The sequence below is a fragment of the Stenella coeruleoalba genome (assembly GCF_951394435.1).
Source record: "Stenella coeruleoalba genome assembly, chromosome: 7".
In the NCBI taxonomy this organism is placed as follows: Eukaryota; Metazoa; Chordata; class Mammalia; order Artiodactyla; family Delphinidae; genus Stenella; species Stenella coeruleoalba.
This window is the reverse complement of record NC_137153.1, coordinates 11,683,198-11,703,380: the sequence shown is the minus strand read 5'-3', so window position 1 is coordinate 11,703,380 and position 20,183 is coordinate 11,683,198. Positions and strand designations below refer to the sequence as shown.

At 34.6% G+C, this 20,183-nt stretch overlaps 1 protein-coding gene across 11 annotated transcripts in view; it reads left to right on the top strand.

Annotated features, from left to right (window-relative positions):
- LOC307189184 (uncharacterized protein) overlaps positions 1-19,273 on the top strand; it is a 408,683-nt gene extending 389,410 nt beyond the window's left edge. For 8 of the 11 annotated variants that reach the window (XM_079926999.1, XM_079926991.1, XM_079926990.1 and 5 more), the window contains 2 exons: positions 13,731-13,885; positions 15,000-19,273. The gene's annotated coding sequence lies outside the window, so the exon portion shown is untranslated. The remainder of the gene's footprint in view (positions 1-13,730; positions 13,886-14,999) is intronic. The other 3 variants (XM_079926995.1, XM_079926993.1, XM_079926997.1) reach the window with 3 other exon arrangements.
- Positions 19,274-20,183: the final 910 nt, after the last annotated feature.

Sequence of the window (20,183 nt, the reverse complement as noted above, 5' to 3'; positions counted from 1 at the left end):
ACTGTCAACCGCTGCGCCACCAGGGAAGCCTTGAACCATTTTAAAGTGTACAGTTTAATAATATGAACCATAATATTATGGTTTTAACCATAATTTAAAATTTTTAATAAAATTAAAATTTTTAATTTTAAATTAAATTTAAAATAAAATATAAAAAATAAATAAAATATATAAAATAAAATTTTAAATTAAAATTATTTTTATTAAAAATAAAAATTAAAGATTTCAGCTTTCCCCCATTGAGTATGGTGGTAGCTATTGGTTTGTCATAAATGACCTTTATTAAGTTGGATATTTCCTTTCATTCCCACTTTATTGAGAATTTTTATCATAAATGGATGCTGAATCTTGTCAGTTGCTTTCTCTGCGTCTCTTGCTATGATCCTATGGTTTTTATCCTTCATTTGTTTTTAATGTGGCAATTCATGTTGATTGGTTTGTGGATGTTGAACCATCCTTGCTTCCCTGGAATAAAACCCACCTGATCACAGTATATAATAATTTTTGTATGTTGTCGAATTCAGTTTACTAATATTTTGTTGAGGATTTTTACATCTATATTCATCAGAGATATTGGCCTATGATTTTCTTTTTTCAGTGTCTTTGGTTTTGGTCTCGGGGTAGTGGTGTAGCCACACAGAATAAATTTGGGAATGTTCCCTCCTCTTCAATTTTTTGGAATAATTCAAAAGGATAGGCATTAGGTCTTCTTTATATGTTTGGTAGAATTCTCCTGTGAAGCCATCTGGTCCTGGACTTTTGTTTGCCGGGAGTATTTTGATTACAAATTCAGTTTCACTACTATTGATCAGTCTGTTCATATGATCTATTTCTTCCTCAGTATTGGAAGACTGCATGTTTCCAGAAATTTATCCTTTTTTTTCTAGGTTGTCCAATTTCTTGCCATATAACTTCATAATATTCTCTTATGATTTTTTTGTATCTCTGTGGTATGGGTTGTTATTTCTCCTCTTTCATTTCTTATTTATTTGGGTCCTCTCTTTTTTTCCTGGTGGGCCTGGCTAAACACAACTTTTTTTATCATTTCAAAAACCCAACTCTTGATTTCATTGATCTTTTCTATTTCTTTGTCTCTATTTGTTTCCTCTCTGATTTTATTATTTCCTTCCTTATGCTGACTTCGGGTTTGTTTGTTCTTTACTAATAGATGGTAAGTAAGGTTGTTTATTTGAGATTTTTCTTGTTTCTTGAGGTAGGCCTGTATTGTCATGAACTTCCCTTTTAGAACTGCTTTTGCTGCATTTCATAGATTTTGGAGTCTTGTGTTTTTATTTTCACTTGTCTCAAGGTATTTTCTGATTTACTCTTTGATTTCTTCATTGACTCTTTTTTTTAGTAGTATGTTATTTAGTCTCCACATGTTTGTGCCTTTCCCATTTATCTTCCTGTTAATGATTTCTAGTTTTTTACCATGTTGTTGGAAAAATAGTATAATTTCTATCCTCTTAAATTTGTTGACTTGTTTTGTGGCCAAGCATGCTATCAATCATGGAGAAAGCTCCATGTGCACTTGAAAAGAACATGTATTCTGCTGTTTTCAATGGAATGTCTTGTAGATAATCTATTTAAGTACAACTCATCTAATTTGTCATTAAGGCCACTGTTGCTTTACAAATTTTCTGTCTGGATAATCTGTCCATTGGTGTCAGTAGGGTGTTAAAGTCTCCTACTATTATTTTATCGTCAATTTCTCCCATTATGTCTTTTAATATTTGCTGTATATATTTAGGTCCTCCTATATTAGGTGCATATATGTTAAGAAATCTTACATCTTCTTATATTGACTGTTTTATAATTATATAAATGATTTTGTCTTTTGTTATAGACTTTGTTTTAAATTCAATTTTGTTTTAAATTCTACTTTGTTTTAAATTCTACTTTGTCTGATATAAGTATTGCTACCCCAGCTTTTCTGTGGTTTCCTTTTGAATGAAATATCTTTTTTCCATCCTCTTGGTTTCAGTCTGTGTCTTTAGCTTTGAAGTGAGTCTCTTGTAGCAACAAAGTCTTTTTAATCCAATCAGCCACTCTATGTATTTTGATTGGAGTATTTTTTAGCCCATTGACAGTTAAAGTGATTATTGATAGGTATATACTTATTGCTATCTTTTTACTTGTTTTCTGGTTGTTTGTATAGTGCTTCTCTGTTTTTTTCTTCTTCTTTTAGCTTTTTCCCTTGTGGTTTGATGATGTTCTTTAGTGGTATGCTTATTTTCATGCTGCTGTAGTTTTTGTGTATCTCTTGTAGGTTTCTGATTTGTGGTTACCATGGGGTTCATATATGTTGAATTATAACTATATCTACTTGTTTTACACTGATAGTCATTTAATTTCAAACACACTCTACAAACACCTACATATTTTATTCCCATTCCCCACGTTTTGTGTTTTTAATGTCATATTTTACATCTTCAAATCTATTCCTCGTGTGTTTATTATAGTTGATTTTATAATATTCTTTTAATTTTGTACTAGCTTATTTTACTGGTTGATCCACAGGCTTTACTATATACTCTCCTTGTGGGTTTTTTCCTTTCCTATAGATCCTTACTTCTTGTTGTAGCATTTTTTTTTTCCCACTTAGAGAAGACCCTTTTAACATTTCTTTCATAGCAAGTTTAGTATTGATGAACTCTTAGTTTTTGCTTGCCTGAGAAATTCTTTCTCCTTCACTTCTGAATGATGATCTTGCTGGGTAGAGAATCCTAGGTTGTAGGTTTTCCCCTTTCAGTACTTTAAATATATCATGCCACTCCCTTCTGGCTTACAAAATTTCTGCAGGAAAATCAGTTGATTGGCTTATGGGGGTTCTCTTGTATGTGGCTCCTTGTTTTTCTCTTGCTGCTTTTAAAATTCTCTCTTTAACTTTTGCCTTTGTAATTATAAATCTTTGTGTGCGTCTCTTTGAGTTCATCTGTTTTGGGACTCCCTGTGCTTCCTGTACTTGGAAATCTGTTTCCTTCTTCAGCTTTGGGAACTTTTCAGCCATAATATCATCAAATACATTTTCAACCCATTTCTTTCTCTCTCTTCTCCTTCCAGTACCCCTATAATGCAAATGTTGGAACAGTTGATGTTGTCTGAGAGGGCCACAAACTGCTCATTTCTTTTATTTTTCTTTTTGTTGTTCTGATTGGGTGATTTCCAGTGTTCTATCTTCCAGATCACTTATGTGTTGTTTATACTACCTAGTCTGCTGTTAATTCTTTCTAGTGTGATTTTCATTTCAGTTATTTTATACTTCAGTTCTAACTGGCTCTTTTTTATATTAAAATATTTTTTAATCCATTTATTATTTCACAGTTCTTTAGGTTAAAAGTATGGGCATAAATCTGCTCAGGGCCTCACAAGGTAAAATCAAAGTATCACATGGTTTGCAGTTTTCTCCAGAAGTCCAGGATTCTTTTCCAAGCTCACATGGCTATTGCAAGAATCAGCTCTTTGTGGCTACAGGGCTGAGGTCTCCATTTCCTTGTTGGTTGTCAGCCAAGAGATCACTCCCGACTCCTAGATATTCCTTTCCAGGGGGCCCCATAGGAAGTTCACAACATGCATGTTTACTTTCTTCTAGGCTACTTTGGAAGCATCATTCTTTTTCCTCTGCAAGCCCCCCAGGTAAACTCTCTGCTAGTAAAGGGCTAACCTGACTACATCAGATTCACCCAAGATAATCTCCCATTCTTAAAATCAGCTGCGTCATATAACAAAACCCACAAACTACAGGAGTACAGTCCATGATACTTCAGTCCCGGGGTTATGTAGTCAGTGTACACCAGAAATCTCTGTTGTACTATTTTTCTCTCAACACAGAGTAGACAGGAGAGATGTCAGTTACTTGGATTTTGAATATGCCTAGTAAAGTCCAGACAACTTTGAAAAAGTCAGACATCTAAGGGGAAGGAGGAGAACACACTGCTGTGATAACAACCTCCCGCCTGTACAACTGAGGGTGGTGACCAAGAACATAGACCGTAGAGTCAGCATGACTCTAGAGATAATTGAAAAACCTTACCACTGGCAAAAATCATGACTTTTAAATCAATTTCCTTTTGTTCAGTCTGAAAATGTGTAATTATCAGAACAATTCTGCTATTGTCAGCTCTGCCTGATTTGCTACTGGCCTTCTGCCTCACAGCTTTGACACTGGCTTTTCCTAAGCATAGAATAATCTTCCTCCGGAAGTCTAATAGAATGGGAAGATCTTGAAATTTTTACGAGTATATACAGTAATTATTATTGACTAAGCAATTCTTCAAACCTTCAATGAATGAATAATACTTAATGAAGAAATAATTTATATATTTTACAACCATGTGATGTATTCCAGAGTATTAAAACAAAATTTGGAAACTGAATCACCCTAACTCATAAATTCAAAATGTCATTTTTTTCACATTTTAATATCTGAAGTAAGCAAAATTACTCCATTCCATATTTGCTTGCTTGCTTGCTTTCATAAATCCTGTTTGCCAGGCAATAATAATAACATTGCTATTAATTACATACAAATTTGGCCATAGCTGTTCATATTATTATAACTTCAATTAAGTTATGTGCGCAGTATATAAAAAAGACTGATTTCTCAAGGGAAGCAACTTCACTAACATAACAGAACTTTTCAAAGAAACATGAAAGGGGAAAGATTTCCTTCATATGAGAGCAAAATTTTTTTTTTCAGAGCTCAGGGAATATGAAAAAGAAATGCGGCTGGTTAAAATTCATTTTGACTAGATGTCTAAGAAACCTATTTAACCCAGCAAGTGTCTTAGTTCTTGACGTGCTGCATGAACATGTATCTGAACAATTAAAAGAATAACCTTGCCAAAACTAGTGACTTGGTTTTCATTCATTGTTCCTTAAGTGGGCAACCACCCATACAACAACATCATGTGCAAAACAAAGATAACAACAGCTCATAGTCAAAAAGGTATTCAGAAGCACTGATTCTGAAATTGAATATATTTGAGGAAAAATTTAACTATATTTTGTGTGCATGTAACGTGTTATATCACCTAATGTTCATGATCAAAGAAATAAAGCTTTTTACAATTTAGAATTCAAATAACCTGCTAGGTAACACGTAAATCTCCTCTAGAGTTGATTTTGGTTTACTCTAGCTCTATAATAATGTAGGAAAAGAATCGTGCTCAAAGCTACAGAATATATAGCTTCGTGGTATCAAATTAATAAACCATTAGGGGTCCTCTTTGGTATTTGATTTTATAATCTGAGTTTTTAACAATTTAGGTTTCTTTTTTGAACATGTAAAACTTGCTTCCACTCTCAAAAGGAATAATAAGAAATGCTTAGTAAAGTCTTAGTCTCATTCTTCTCAGTGTGCTGCTAACCCTGATTATATTCTTGGAATTATTCCATATTAGTTCCTAGTCATCTTTCTCATCCCTTTTTATAGCTGCATATGATTCTATTGTAAGCTCCTGTGACTGGGAGTTTGCATGCTTTCCAACCTTTACTATTTACACATAAGGATACAGTGAATAACTGTGCACATTTTGTTTGTGTTTGTTTAGCCATATACCTCTACAAATAAAAACTGTGTTTATGGTGCATCCTTAAAAGCAAGATTGTCGGGCCAAGGAGTAAATCAATATGTACCCTTTTTAGATATTGCTACACGCCCTTCAGCAGCTCATAACGGTGCCTTTTCCTGAAGATTTCTCAGGTATTGCCACACTTTTGAAATGTTTGCCTATGTGATGCATGAGAAATAGTATCTCAGGGAAATCTTAATTTTTCTTTTTCTTTTTGCCATTAAAAGAATAACTTGTTGCTTACTTTTCCCAAGAGAAAGGAACATGCCACGCCAAGCCCTGCCATGCCTCAGGGAAAGCAGCAGGTTTTGGTCAGGAGGCAAAGCAGGAACGAGGGGAGAGCCTGGACCAGAGCCTTTACTGGGGTTTCCAAAGCAAGGGCCGGGCAGGGCAGAGCGAACACTTTAAGACTGGCCGGTTTTAACAGTTCTGGTGGGTTGGCCTGTAGGAGTGGTGTCCAGTTGCCTTGAACCTGGCCGCTGGGATGATTTAGGGCAGGGGCGATCTCGGTTTGATGTGTGAGAGCTAGAGGGTGTGGTTTGGGATATAGATTCAGAATTGGTTTGTTTGCATATAAAAGTGACGCTCCCAGGGAGCCCTTTGTTCCAAGAATTGGTTAGCCCTGAAGGGGTCAGTCTCTTTTTGGCAAGCAAGACTTTTTAAAAAAATTTATTTTACTGAAGTATAGTTGATTTACAGCGTTGTTTTTATTTCTGCTGTACAGCAAAGTCATTCAGTTATACATATATACATTCTTTTTCATATTCTTTTCCATTACGGTTTATCCCAGGATACTGAATATTGTTCCCTGTGCTCTACAGTAGGACCTTGCTGTTTATCCATTCTATATATAATAATTTGCATCTGCTAATCCCAAACTCCCAATTCATCCCTCCCTCCCTCCCCCTTGGCAACCATATCTGTTCTCTTGTCTGTGAGTTCGGCCAGCAAGATTCTGAAGACGTTGCAATATAAGATAGACATAATTTAAAAACATGCTGAATACTTTCTGCATAGCTATGAATGGATGGACTAGGTGACTTCAAAACTTCCTATTGCCTTAAGGTGCATATCATGCAGATACATGGCCGGATAGAGAAAAAATGCAGTCCTTCCCATCATAAAGAGATTGGCGTTTGCAGGAACTCCTACATGCTATATTAAGGACTCTGAAGTACTGTTGCTGTAATGTGAGTAATGTGCCACTAGGTGGTGCCTAGACACTGGTCTGCTTGATTAAACACTGGGGCTTCCCAGAGGGGTGGATAACTTGAGTTTCAGCTCATTTTTCCATTCATTTGATACTTTCTCTGACCAATATGTATCTCTTTAGGATGACAGTTCAAACACTTCATAGTTTATTCATAGAAAATATCAAGCAAGTCTAGTAAGATTTAAAGAAATATGCATACCTGGGTACAATTCATACCTGGGTATCTTTTTGTTCCTCAATCATTATCCAGTATAATTTAATCTGATCCTTAAAATTATTCTTTTTTCCTTAAAAAAGGAAATATATATATACATACACACACACACATATCACTTTTTCTTTTCCATTGTTCCATCAGTGGACACGTAGGTTGCTCCATGTCTTGGCTATTGTAAATAACGCTGCAGTAAACATGGGGGTGAGTATATCTTTTAGAATTAGTGTTTTCCTTTCTTTGGATTAATACTCAGAAAACATGGAATTGCTGGATCATATGGGAGTTCTATTTTTAATTCTTTGAGGAACTTCCATACTATTTTCCATAGTGGCTGCACCAACATACCTACCCACCGACAGTGGAGGACGGTTCCCTCTTCTCCACATCCTCGCCAATACTTGTTATTTGTTGTCTTTTAGATAACAGCCATTCTAACAATTGTGAGGTGACTTCTCATTGTGGTTTTTTTGGGGGGGGGGCGGGGTACGCTGGCCTCTCACTGTTGTGGCCTCTCCCGTTGCGGAGCACAGGCTCCGGACGTGCAGGCTCAGTGGCCATGGCTCACGGGCCCAGCTGCTCCGCGGCATGTGGGATCTTCCCGGACCAGGGCACGAACCCGCGTCCGCTGCATCGGCAGGCGGACTCTCAAGCACTGCGCCACCAGGGAAGCCCTCACTGTGGTTTTGATTTGCATTTTCCTGATGATTAGTGATATGGAGCCTCTTTCCATTACCTGTTGACCGGCTGTATGTCTTCTTTGGAAAAATGTCTATTGAGATCCTCTACCTATTTTTTAATTGGATTGATTTTTTTGGTATCATTGTATGAGTTCTTTATGTATTTTGGTACTAACCCCTTATCAAATATATAATTTGCAAATATTTTCTCCCATTCAATAGGTTGCCTTTTCATTTTGTTCATGGTTTCCTTTGCTGTGCTCAAGCCTTTTAGTTTGAGGTAATACTACTTATTTTTTACTTTTGTTGCCTTTGTTTGTGGTGTCAAACCAAAAAATAATTGCCAAGACTGATGTCAAGGAGCTTACCACCTGTGTTTTCTTCTATGACTTTTATGGTTTCAGGTCTTATACTCAAGTTTTTAATCCATTTTGGGTTAATTTGTGTGTATGATGTAAGACAGGGATCCAGTTTCATTCTTTGGCACATGGCTGTCCCATTTAATTATTGAAGAGACTGTCCTTTCTCCATTTTGTATTCTTGGCTACTTTGTTGTAAATTAATTGATCATATGTGTGTGATTTTTTTAATGGGGTTCTCTGTTTTGATTGATTATTCTAGGTATCTGTTTTTATGCCAATAACATGCTCTTTTCATTAACATTGTGTTGTAATAGGACTTGAAATCAGAAAGTGTGATGACTCCAGCTTTGTTCATCTTTATTATTGCTTTGGCTAGTCAGTGTCTTTTTATGATCCTATACACATTTTAAGTTTGTTTGTTCTATTTCTGTGAAGAATGCCATTGGATGTTTGATAGGGATTGCACTGAATCTGTAGATGGCTTGGGGGGTATGGACATTTAAACAATATCCTTCCAATCCATGAGCAAAGAAAATTTTCCAGTAGTTTGTGTCTTCTTCAACTTGTTTCATCAATGTCTCATAGTTTTCAGTGCATAGCTCTTTCACCTCCTAAGTATTTTATTATTTTTGATGCAGTTGTGAGATTGTTTTCTTAAATTCTTTCTGATAGTTATTAGTGTATCAAAATGCAACAGATATTTTTATATTGATTTTATATCCTGAAGTTTTACTGAATTCATTTATTAGTTCTAACAGTTTTGGGGTAGTGTCTTTAGGGTTTTCTATACATACTGTCATGTTATCTGCAAATCATGACAGTTTTACTTCTTAATTTTTCTTTTAATATGTTAATGGATATGTGTATCTTTGTCTTTGAATTGTTCTAATATATTTTGCTCATTTGTTACATAAACTTTGTTCCGTTCCCTCAGTTTTAAGACATATTTTTCTGTGATATGTGAATCCCAGTGTTTTTTCTCAGTTTTCACTTTGACTTGGACTTCTATTATGTTGTTTTCTTGATACATTAGGGAAAAGGCTCTTTCTTTTGTTTCCTTATTCGTGTTTCCCCCAGTAGAAAAGGATCCAGAAAAGGAAAAAGAAAATGAATGAAATTAATAAGTCATCATATCCTGTTCAGTGCTGGAGGGGAGAGAGGGAAATAAATTTTTTAAAAGCTGATATGAATTGAAGTTATAAATGAAGGAAAAGAGGACAGAAGATGGTTTTCCCTCAAAGTTGCGAAAGGTCATAGATTCAACCTAAGGTGGTTTCAGCCAGTGAGAAGGAAGATATCAGAGCAGGTCTGAAGGCATGAATAGGAGCAGGGAAAACAGATGTTGAACAACAAAAGAACACTCAGTTTTGTAACCTGCAAATTGCAGACTGTAAGCTACATTATGTATTCATCTACACAGGAAAAAGTCTAATGAAATGACACAAAAAATTAGTAAGTGTTCCTGAATAATCAAAATGCAGATAGCTTTTAAAAATTTTTTTATTTTATATTGGAGTATAGTTGATTAACAATGTTATTAGTTTCAGGTGTACATATACATGTATCTTCTCTTTTTCAAATTATTTTCCCATTTAAGGTTATTACAGAGTATTGAGCAGAGTTCCCTGTGCTATACAGTAGGACCTTGTTGGCAATCTATTTTAAATATGGCAGTGTGTACATGTCAATCCCAAACTCCCTAACTATCCCTCCCCCCCAGTAGCCATAAGTTTGTTCTCTAAGTCAGTGAGTCTTTTCTGCTTTGTAGATAAGTTCATTTGTATCATTTTTATTTAGACTCTGCAATAAGCCATATCATATGATATTTGTCTGACTTACTTCACTTAGTATGATAATCTCCAGGTCCATCCATGTTGCTGCAAATGGTATTATTTCATTTTTCTTTTTAATGGCTGAGGGGTATTTCATTGTGTACATATGTACCACATCTTCTTTATTCATTCATTTGTCGATGGACACTTAGATTGCTTCCATGTCTTGGCTATTGTAAAAACAGTGCTGCAGTGAACATTGTGGTGCATGTATCCTTTCCAACCATGTCTTTCTCTGGATATATGCCCAGGAGTGGGATTGCTAGATCATATGGTAGCTCTACTTTTAGTTTTTTAAGGAGCCTCCATACTGTTCTCCATAGTGGCTGCACCAATTTGCATTCCCACCATCAGTGCAAGAGGGTTCCTTTTTCTCCACACCCTCTCCAGCATTTATTGTTTGCAGACTTTTTGATGATAGTCATTCTGACTGGTGTGAGGTGATACCCCATTGTGGTTTCAATTTGCATTTCTCTAATAATTAGCGATGTTGAGCATCTTTTCATGTGCCTCTTGGCCATCTGTATGTCTTCTTTGGAGAAATGTCTATTTAGGTCTTCTGCCCATTTTTTGATTGGGCTGTTTCTTTTTTTGATATTGGGCTGCATGAGCTGTTTGTAAATTTTGGAGATTAATTCCTTGTCAGTCATATCATTTGCAAATATTTTCTCCCATTCTGCAGGCTGTCTTTTCATTTTGTTTATGGTTTCCTTTGCAGTGCAAAAGCTTTTAAGTTTAATTAGGTCCCCTTTGTTTATTTTTGGTTTTAGTTCCGTTACTCTAGGAGATAGATCAAAAAAGATGTTGCTGTGATTTATGTCAAAGAGTGTTGTGCCTGCGTTTTCCTCTAAGTCTTCCCTGAATAATCAAAATGCAGGTAGCTTTTTATTTTTCATTACTTGGCAACCTTCCCTTTAAATGAGCCTGCATCATTTAATGATCACAAAAATAGGCATCAAAATATGAGTCAAGTCAAATATAAAGCTCTAATTTAAAGGGTCTGTATGAAATATTACAGTGGTGGTGATATATTTACACAATTTATGCTAGTCACATATTCCCATGTGTTTAATAAGAATATTTTTGAAAAATTAAAATATCAAATTGGCCTAGGTGATAAATATCTTGATTCTTCCCACACACTGAAACATGAGCTTAAAACCATACAGCTATTAAAATTCATCTGATAAATTATTAAACACATTTCAAGAAGAAAGTTTGAGTTTTCTTTCAACAGACTTCAAGAAGCTAACATTAAAAATTAACTTACTAATAAGATGATTACATGTATTTAAACTTTATAATAAAGAATGCCTATGTGTATATATTCTATGTAAATTTAGTCAATGTGAAGATGTGACTCACCACTGCTTGTAGTAGTATGCCTACTGATTTGTTTCTATGTACAGTTATAAAGCCAACGTAACATACAATGGGAGTAGAAGAGTGATTGCACAGTATGTTGTAAATATATCATAAAAAAGGAAAAGGCCATAAATTATTCAATGGAGTTGTAAAAATTATTTAAAATCTATATTACCATAAATAAGCCCTCTGAAAGATGAGTTGAATATATTCTTTTTGATAAAAGATAATTTGCAAATTGCATGGTAATATGACTTCAGTACTAATCAATTCCTCATCCGAATCTAACAGTTGTCTTAATCAGTGCTGATTAAATTAGCTTAATTTTTAATAAAGATGACAGATATTTAACAGTTATGGAAATAGACAGTAAATGGTAAGGCAAAGGGTGGCTACATTATGACCAGAAGTAACCCCAACTATCTCATGTTCAAAGAATTATCTAATAACATAGAAAGGGGCTCATAATAATTAGTAGAATTCTCTGTTGGAGTCCAAACACAGTGTTAAAATAACGTTTAAGACTGCAGTAATTTATATAAGATGCTTGGCAGGTGAAGAGTATATTGTGTTATAACAGAAATTACAGCAGGAATAATAATATTATTTGTGTCATTCAGCCTGAAATTCTAGATACGATATTTGGAGAGTGTTAAAATGATATCTGGAAAAATGTTATTATCAAACAAGACTAGCAAGGGTAAAGTATATATAATACACGTGAATTATATATAATTCATCTGTTCTCAGTGTTTAGTGGGATGCCATATTTAATGAAACTAAAGAAGGTCAAAATTTAACAGATTTTCATTTAAATGTAAGTTTTATTTGGCCAGTGAGTGATTTAACACCAACCTTCCTTCGTTCTTTCTTCAGTCTCAAAACACACCTACCTGGTCCTTGGCACTGAAACATCTCACTGCTGTGCCCAACTGTGGGCGTTCCTCAGGGTTTGATCATAGCCTAGTGCTTTTCCCTACTGTAACCCTCTAAAAGTGAATTCCCAGGAGCCTCTCCTTTGTAAACTTGATCGTGGTTGTAATTTCACTTCTCTGTGTGGTTTATTTAATTAATGCTTGTTTTGCCCACCAAATTTAAAATCCACTGAAGCAATAACATGTCTAGTCTTCTTTACCTTTTCATCCCCATTATTTACCATAATTCCTTGTGTATATTAGAAGATCAATACCTGTTGAATGAATCTTTTTTCTTAAGTCCTTCACTTCTATTAGTGGTGCCTCAATTTTCCCATTCTCCTTTTTTGGAGAACATTTACAGTTTCTATGTTTTACTTCCCATTTGAAATTGCCTTTCAGTATTTTTGTTTTTCAAGAATGCCTGCATATACTAATCATGTAGTCGCTTTTAGTGCTCAGATATTATTTAAAATTATTCTTACTACTACTATTATTATAACTCAAAATGTCACATTTACTTCCTTAGCTTATAATACCCCTCAATCTTGGGTTGTTGCAGAGGGCTCCAAATTAGTCTTTCTCTCTCTTCCTTTACTTCATTGGCGTAAATTTGCCAAACTCATTTTATATCTCCTTCCGTTCATTCAGTGTTAACTCTGTTACTTATCAAACCACATACAAATAACCTGACTTTTAAAAGTTACATGATATCGAGTCTGCAGTACGTTACTGACCTTAAAGACCATATACTCACCCCTCACGCTTCTTCCCTGTAGAGTATGCCCTCTCCTTAACGCCATTTCTTCTTGTCTCCTGCCTTTACTTATGCTGTCCTATCAGCTCAAAGTGATTTGTTCTCTCTGCCATACATCTTGTTACCAAACCAAGACACTTATGAGTTACTAAAATACGTTTAAAAACCAAAACTAAATTGTAAAAATCCTTTCATGAGATTCTAGGGAATAAAAAAAGTCTGAGAGTTTAAGTTAAATATTACATTTAGGAGAAGCATTATATAGATGCTATTTTAATCAATAGTTTAATCAAACATCATAAAGCATAAGAGATATATTTATAAGCAATTACTCTTCAGTCAAAGAGTTTATAAGTACTAAAGAAGTGACATTAGTAAATTTCATTCAGTGATGGGTATTTGGGACATGTTGCTCATGTGAATAGTTCTAATTCAAGCATGAGTTGTCTGTTAATCACATAAATGTGTTTGAAGATTTTAAAAAGTGCTCACTCTTTCAGAAATGAGTCATTTTACTGAAGTAGTAAAGAGATCCCCTTCTTGGAACTCACATGCTTCTCTGGCCCTCACCCTTTTAAAACATAAATGGTTTCATAAATGGTTTGTGAGAAATGCTTAAACTTGCTATAAGAAGCCTGCTTTATAAAAGAGTAATTATACTTAAATCTAAAATAAATGTTATACAATGCAAATGAACCAGTTATATTTATATGCTTGGCTATCATATTTTCTTAAAGGGAATCACATCTGTCATCTATTAAAAGTGTTCTCTCTGAAACTCTAATTCAAAGAGACACATGTGCCCCTGTGTTCATTGCAGCACTATTTACAACAGCCAAGACATGGAAGCAACCTAAATGTCCATCGACAGATGAATGGATAAATACAATGGAATTCTACGCAGTTATAAAAAGGAATGAAATAGTGTCATTTGCAGCAGTATGGATGGACCTCGAGATTGTCATACTAACTGAAGTAAGTCAGAGAAAGACAAATACCATATGATATCGCTTATATGTGGAATCTAAAAATATGATACAAATGAACTTATTTACAAAACAGAAACAGACCCATAGACATAGAAAAAGTAATTTATGGTTGCCAAAGGGCAAGGGGGGGCAGGGATAAATTAGAGGCTTGGGATTAACTGATGGAAACTACTATACATAAAATAGATAAACAACAAGGTCCTCTTGTATAGCACACGGAACTATACTCAGTATCTTGTAATAACCTATAATGGAAGAGAATGTGGAAAAAGTATATATATTTTATATATATGTATAACTGAATCACTTTGCTGTACACCAGAAACTAACATAACATGGTAAATTAACTATATTTCAACTAGAATGAATGAATGTGTTCCCTCTGATTGAGCTCTTTGTTGAATGTCAAGTACTTCAGTTTACCAGGATTGCAGTGAAGGATCTGAAGTTATGATGCTGATCACTTACCTTGTTCGTTTACAACATTATCTTGATGCACATCAAGACTCCACTATCTCAAGTTGCAAAAAAAAAAATGACAGTAAACAACATTTTAGCAGAGTCTCTCATGAATGTCGAGGACCACACACAAATCTTCTTCATGGTGATAATAATCTTTATATTTAGTTTTATAATTTCTGACTATTTTATTATATAACTTGACATGTTCATCAAAGAAAAAACCAAAAGAAGTTAAAAGAAAAAGAACCGCTCCTGAGGAATATTTTTTCCACCACATAATTTAAAATCCTTAATCATGAATTAACTTGCTACTCTCATTTTCTTATCTCTTTGGGGAGAGAAAGAATAAGTTATCAAGAATCACCATCATTGTTTTACACACACACACAGTGATTTTTATTTATCGTTTTTAGTTTGGATTTGTTGTTTAAGTTTTTTGCTCTTCATTACTTCACATAAAGACACTTGCCACTGGAATCATTTCTTGTTGCCTGAAATACATCCTAGACAATTTCCTTTAGTGTGGGTCTCCTGCAGTGAAATCTCCCAGTTTTTATTTATCTCAATGCCATTTTTCCTCTAAACTTGACAGATATTGTCACTGGTTACAGAATTCTAACTTGGCCATTTTTTTTCAGCAGATGGAAGACATTTTACTGTCTCTGGCTGTCAGATGTCAGTCATTTGAAGGTAATTGTTTTCTTTTGTTTTTATATTTTTCTCTTTGATTTTCTTTTTTTTTATTTTTTTTTTATATATTCAACTAGATAGCTGTTACTTTTTTTTTTTCAAATTGTTACATTTTTATTTTTATTTTTTTTAACATCTTTATTGGGGTATAATTGCTTTACAATGGTGTGTTAGTTTCTGCTTTATAACAAAGTGAATCAGTTATACATATACATATGTTCCCATATCTCTTCCCTCTTGCGTCAGTTCAATCAAATGCGTCTTGGTGTTCATTTTCTGTTGTCTCTTTGAAACATTGCTCTTATGTTTTATTCATTCTTGTTGGTATGTTTATATTTGAGTTTACAGTTGGTTAATTGATTCCATTAAACTAGGGTGCCTCTACCAGATAAAGGAAGCCCCATATATCTTCTGTTAATGCTTTGCATGATTTTAAAGCCCTGATTTAGTTTCTCAGAAAAGTTTAAATTCATTTTTCTGTTTTTAACATAAAAATTACAATTATGCTAGTTTATTTGCTTCCAGAAGAATCAAGATTCCAAAGATTTCGGAAAAATTGGTTATCCTCAAATTGTAACTTGAAATATGGAAGAAGACACCTTACCTACAATTCAAAATGGGGAAGTATTTCCATGAAATGTGATGAGTTAACTGTACTTTATCAGATTTATTTTTGTACTTGTTTCTTGTATTTAAAAACTTAATGTTAACATATTTGATTAGTTTTCATGATGGTTTGAATTACTTCTCCCACACTCAACATTTCTGTATGTTTTTTCTAGACACCAATATGTGGAATATTATTAGCATTATATAAATTTCTGAATCAAAGACATCTGGAGGGATAGCATTCTTAGGAGGAAAAGGGCAGAACTGCCCAGAGTATAAAAATCATGTATTTCAGTTTCAGAATTCACCTTTCATTTTAATTTTTCAGTTCATCTACGTTGCTTAAGGTCATGAATATAAAATAAGTAACAGAATATAATTAGCATTTTACTATGAGTGAACAAAATTACAATTAAGTTGCATTTGCCAAAAATACAATGTACATTTTAGGTAGACAGTAATCAAACAACTTTTAAAATTATCCTGTTGCCTAGTTGAATATAGAGTGTAGGTTATCTATGAAAATCATAGTATATTCTGAATTCAATATGTCCCCAGTCATCACTAAAACCACTGAGGCACCTACACAGGGAATTTCAAAGAGCTTCACCAGAGACTATTCACTTGCTTCCTAAAAGAAGTACTATTTAGTCCTGGTGAGGAATAAAAAAAAATTTTTTTAATCTGTATCATCTGTATATTTTATGTAATCCTAAAATCCTGTTAGGATTACATCTGGCAAAGCATCCAAGAGAATTTTTTGTAGAATGTGTAATCATATAAAAATTCAGTTATTATAACCTCTTACCACACCCTTATCCCTAGATGACATTATTTCAAAACTTTCAGAGAATCAAGAATAATTTGTTCCTAAGAAAAACTGAGTATTCCAGTCTTATTCTTAATGACTCCCATATTACCAGCCAAGGGACCTTTTTCTTATTTAAATGTTCTACCTTCCTTCTTTCAACCCTTATTTCTCCACTCATATGTTTCTTTTATTTTCAGGTATCTGACATAAGAGCAGACAAGAATTTGTTTTTTAGAACTCATAGGCAAGAAACATAACCACGTTTTAAAATTTCTAAGGGAAGTTAAACCCAGTGTGAGCACTTTACATACTTAGCGTGGATATCGGGACATCTGGATTGAGCCAATCTCAGGGCCCCTACCCATTTCTACTGGATAGGAAATGATGCCAGGGGGTTTATGTTGTCAATGGGAAGAGGCCTCAGCACAGAAGCCTTTGCCACTTCTGCTACAAGAAGCTTTTGGCCTGTCCTCTGTTCTCTGCCAGCCCTTGACATCATTTAGGCACAGATTTGCCCTTCACACCAGCTTCTTCATGACAGGGAGACCATACCTTTTCTTGCTGCTTTTAATGATGCTGAGCTGCTTGTCAGCTGCCTGAAGATTTTCTTTCAATAGGCCCTGGAAATTCAAAGACAGTTCCTTTGGCAATAAGAAAAGTCTTGACCCTAGAAAACCTAGGTGTGATTAGAATGTTTTTAATAGGTGAGAGATAGGAACAAGCATAACAGAAAATATTCTTTTCAGCCTTTCTGTTTCACACATATAAGGAGACAGAAATGAGTGTCTCAGTAAATTACCGTGCCACATATACAAACCATGTTTCAGGGACCAAGGATACAGATGACTGTTTCTTATTCTCCACCATGAGTAGCTTTCTGCAAGATTGGTCCAAAGAACACAGGTGGTTTTGTATAGTCTATGAACTAGTAGTTTCAGAGAAAAAGAAAAGAATATATAATTTTTTTACATATTTCACACATTTTAAACGTAAGATTAAGTGTATTTTTCCTTATTAACAGTTGTTGCATCGCATGCCTGATTTATAAATCAATAATAACTGTTAGAGTGTATGCCATGATAATAGTTAAGAATGACTTTCTAAATTAAAAAAAAAATCAAGACACCAATGACATTGTACATTGCAAATCAGTATGTGCTGGAGGAACTCGAGTTATGTTTTTTCAAGAAGCAGAGGAAGAAAGAAGGGTGTATACTTGATAAATGGATTTTACTGGGCCAGCAGTCTCCAGTGCATTGACTATTAAGATGCTTTATCCAATAGTGGAACAAAGGATCAACACTTTGTGCAATTTTCTAACAAAACACAGTGGACTTTCTGGTAAGCCATTTGATTTTTTTTTTCCTGAGAAAGTGCACAACAGTGCCTTCTGGGATAACGGTTTTTAAATTTCTCTCTATAAAAGTAGAATCCAAAACTACATAGAATTGCACTGATCCAGCAAAAACAGCTGAAGTAACATTATTGCTGAGAGGACTGCAAAGGAAAGCACCAGGTTACATTTGTTCAGAAAGAAAGTTAATTTCCAAATCCATTTTTCAAAAGATACTCTTGCAAAACACCAGTTTAATTCAGTGGGAGAGAGCACATCTCATGCATAGATGATAAACCAGATAACCTCCTGTGGGCCCAAGATCTTGGCAAGTCGGTACCTACCCTAGTAATTAGGTTCAGAAACCAATATCCCAGAGAAAAATGGAGAAGTAACTGAATTTACATTGCTAACACCCAAAGGAATGAGGACTCATAAAAGAAATTAAATTCAGATATGGAAAAATAAAAGTATAACAATTTAAAAATAGAATATAAATAAACAGTATATTTAATTTCCAAAATCCTACTGTGAACCAGAGAGTATTACCTCCATTTCACATTTGATGAAATGGAGATCAAAGATTATATTTGTTTTCTAGTTATGCATAACAAATGACCACACATTCAGTGGCTTAAACCAACACACATTTATTAACTCACAGTCTCTGTAGGTAGAGTTCCTGGCATACCGTCTACCTGAATCCTCCGTGTCAGGGGCTTACTGGGATGTAATGCAGGTACAGTCAGGGATGCCCTCACATTAGAGACTCAAATGGGGATAGGTCTGCTTCCAAGATCATCCAGGTTCTTAGAGAATTCATTTCCTTATGGTTGTAGGTTGAAAGTTTCAGTTTCTTGATGGAGACAATACTCAGATCCTGAGGCCACCGGCAGCTCCTTGCCATGCGACCAATAAAATGATGTAAGTTGTAGTTTCAATATGTCTATTATGAAGATCTATTCAAGTGATGATTGGCCTTTCAATTTTCCTTTTCTTTAAAATGCTTATTTTTATGTTTTGTTGATTTTTCTTTTTTTCCCTCAGTTTTATTGAGATACAATTGTTGTATAATGGTATATTCGTTTCAGGTAGACAACATAATGATTTGAAATGATTACTACAATAAGTTAACATCTGTCACCTCACATGATTACAGATTTTTTGTGTGACGAGAATTTTTAAGACCTAATCTACAGTAATTTTCAAATACACAAAACAATGTTGTTAACTAAAGTCATCAGACTATCACATGCCTAAAACTTATTTATCTTATAACTGGAAGTTTGTACCTTTTGAGCACCTTCACCCATTACCCCCACCCCTCATGTCTGACAACCACCAATTTGTCGGCTGCTTCTATAAACTCAGTGATTGTAGATTCCACGTGTGAGATAATACATTGTATGTCTTCCTGTGCCTGAATTATTTACTTAGCATAATGCCCTCAAGGTCCATCCTTATTGTCAAAAATGACAGGATTTCCTTTATGGTGGAATAATATTTCATTGCATACGTGTGTGTATATATATGTGTGTGTGTGTGTGTGTATCTGCTTCATCCATAGATGGACACTTAGGTTGTTTTCATGTCTTGGCTATTTTAAATAATGTTGAAATGAATATGGGGGTATAGATATCTCTTTAAAATAGTGTTTTTGTTTCCTATTGAGTGGGATTGCTGGATTATATGGCAGTTCTATTTTTAGTTTTTTGAGGACCCTGTATACTGTTTTCCATAGTGGCTACACCAATTTACATTTCCATCAACAGTGAATAAGGGTCCCCGTTTTTCCACATCCTCACCAACGCTTGTTATCTCTTGTGTTTTTGATGATAGCCTTTCTAGCAGGTATGGGGTGATGTCTCGTTGTCGTGTTGATTTGCATTTCCCTGATGATTAGTGAAGTTGAGCATCTTTTCATGTACTGGTTGGCTGCTTGACTTCATTGAAAAATGTCTATTCAGTTCCTCTGCCTATTTTTAATCAGATTATTATTATTATTTGCTATTGAATTGTATGAGTTCTTTATACATTTTGGCTATTAACCCATATCAGATGCATGGTTTTCAAATAATTTCTCCCATTCCATAAGTTGCCTTTTCATTTTGTTGATGGTTGCCTTTGCTGTGCAGAAGCTTTTTAGCTTGAGGTTGTATTATTTTTTGTTTTCATTGCCTTTGCTTTTGGTGTCAAACATAAAAGTCATTGCCAAGACTGATGTCAAGGACCTTACTCCTCATGGTTTTTTTCTAGGAGTTTACAGTGTCTGATATTACATTCAAGTTTAATCCATTTTGACTTGATTTTTGTGTACAGTGTAAGATAGGGATCCAGCTTCATTCTTCGGCATGTGGCAGCCTAGTTTCCCCAGCACCA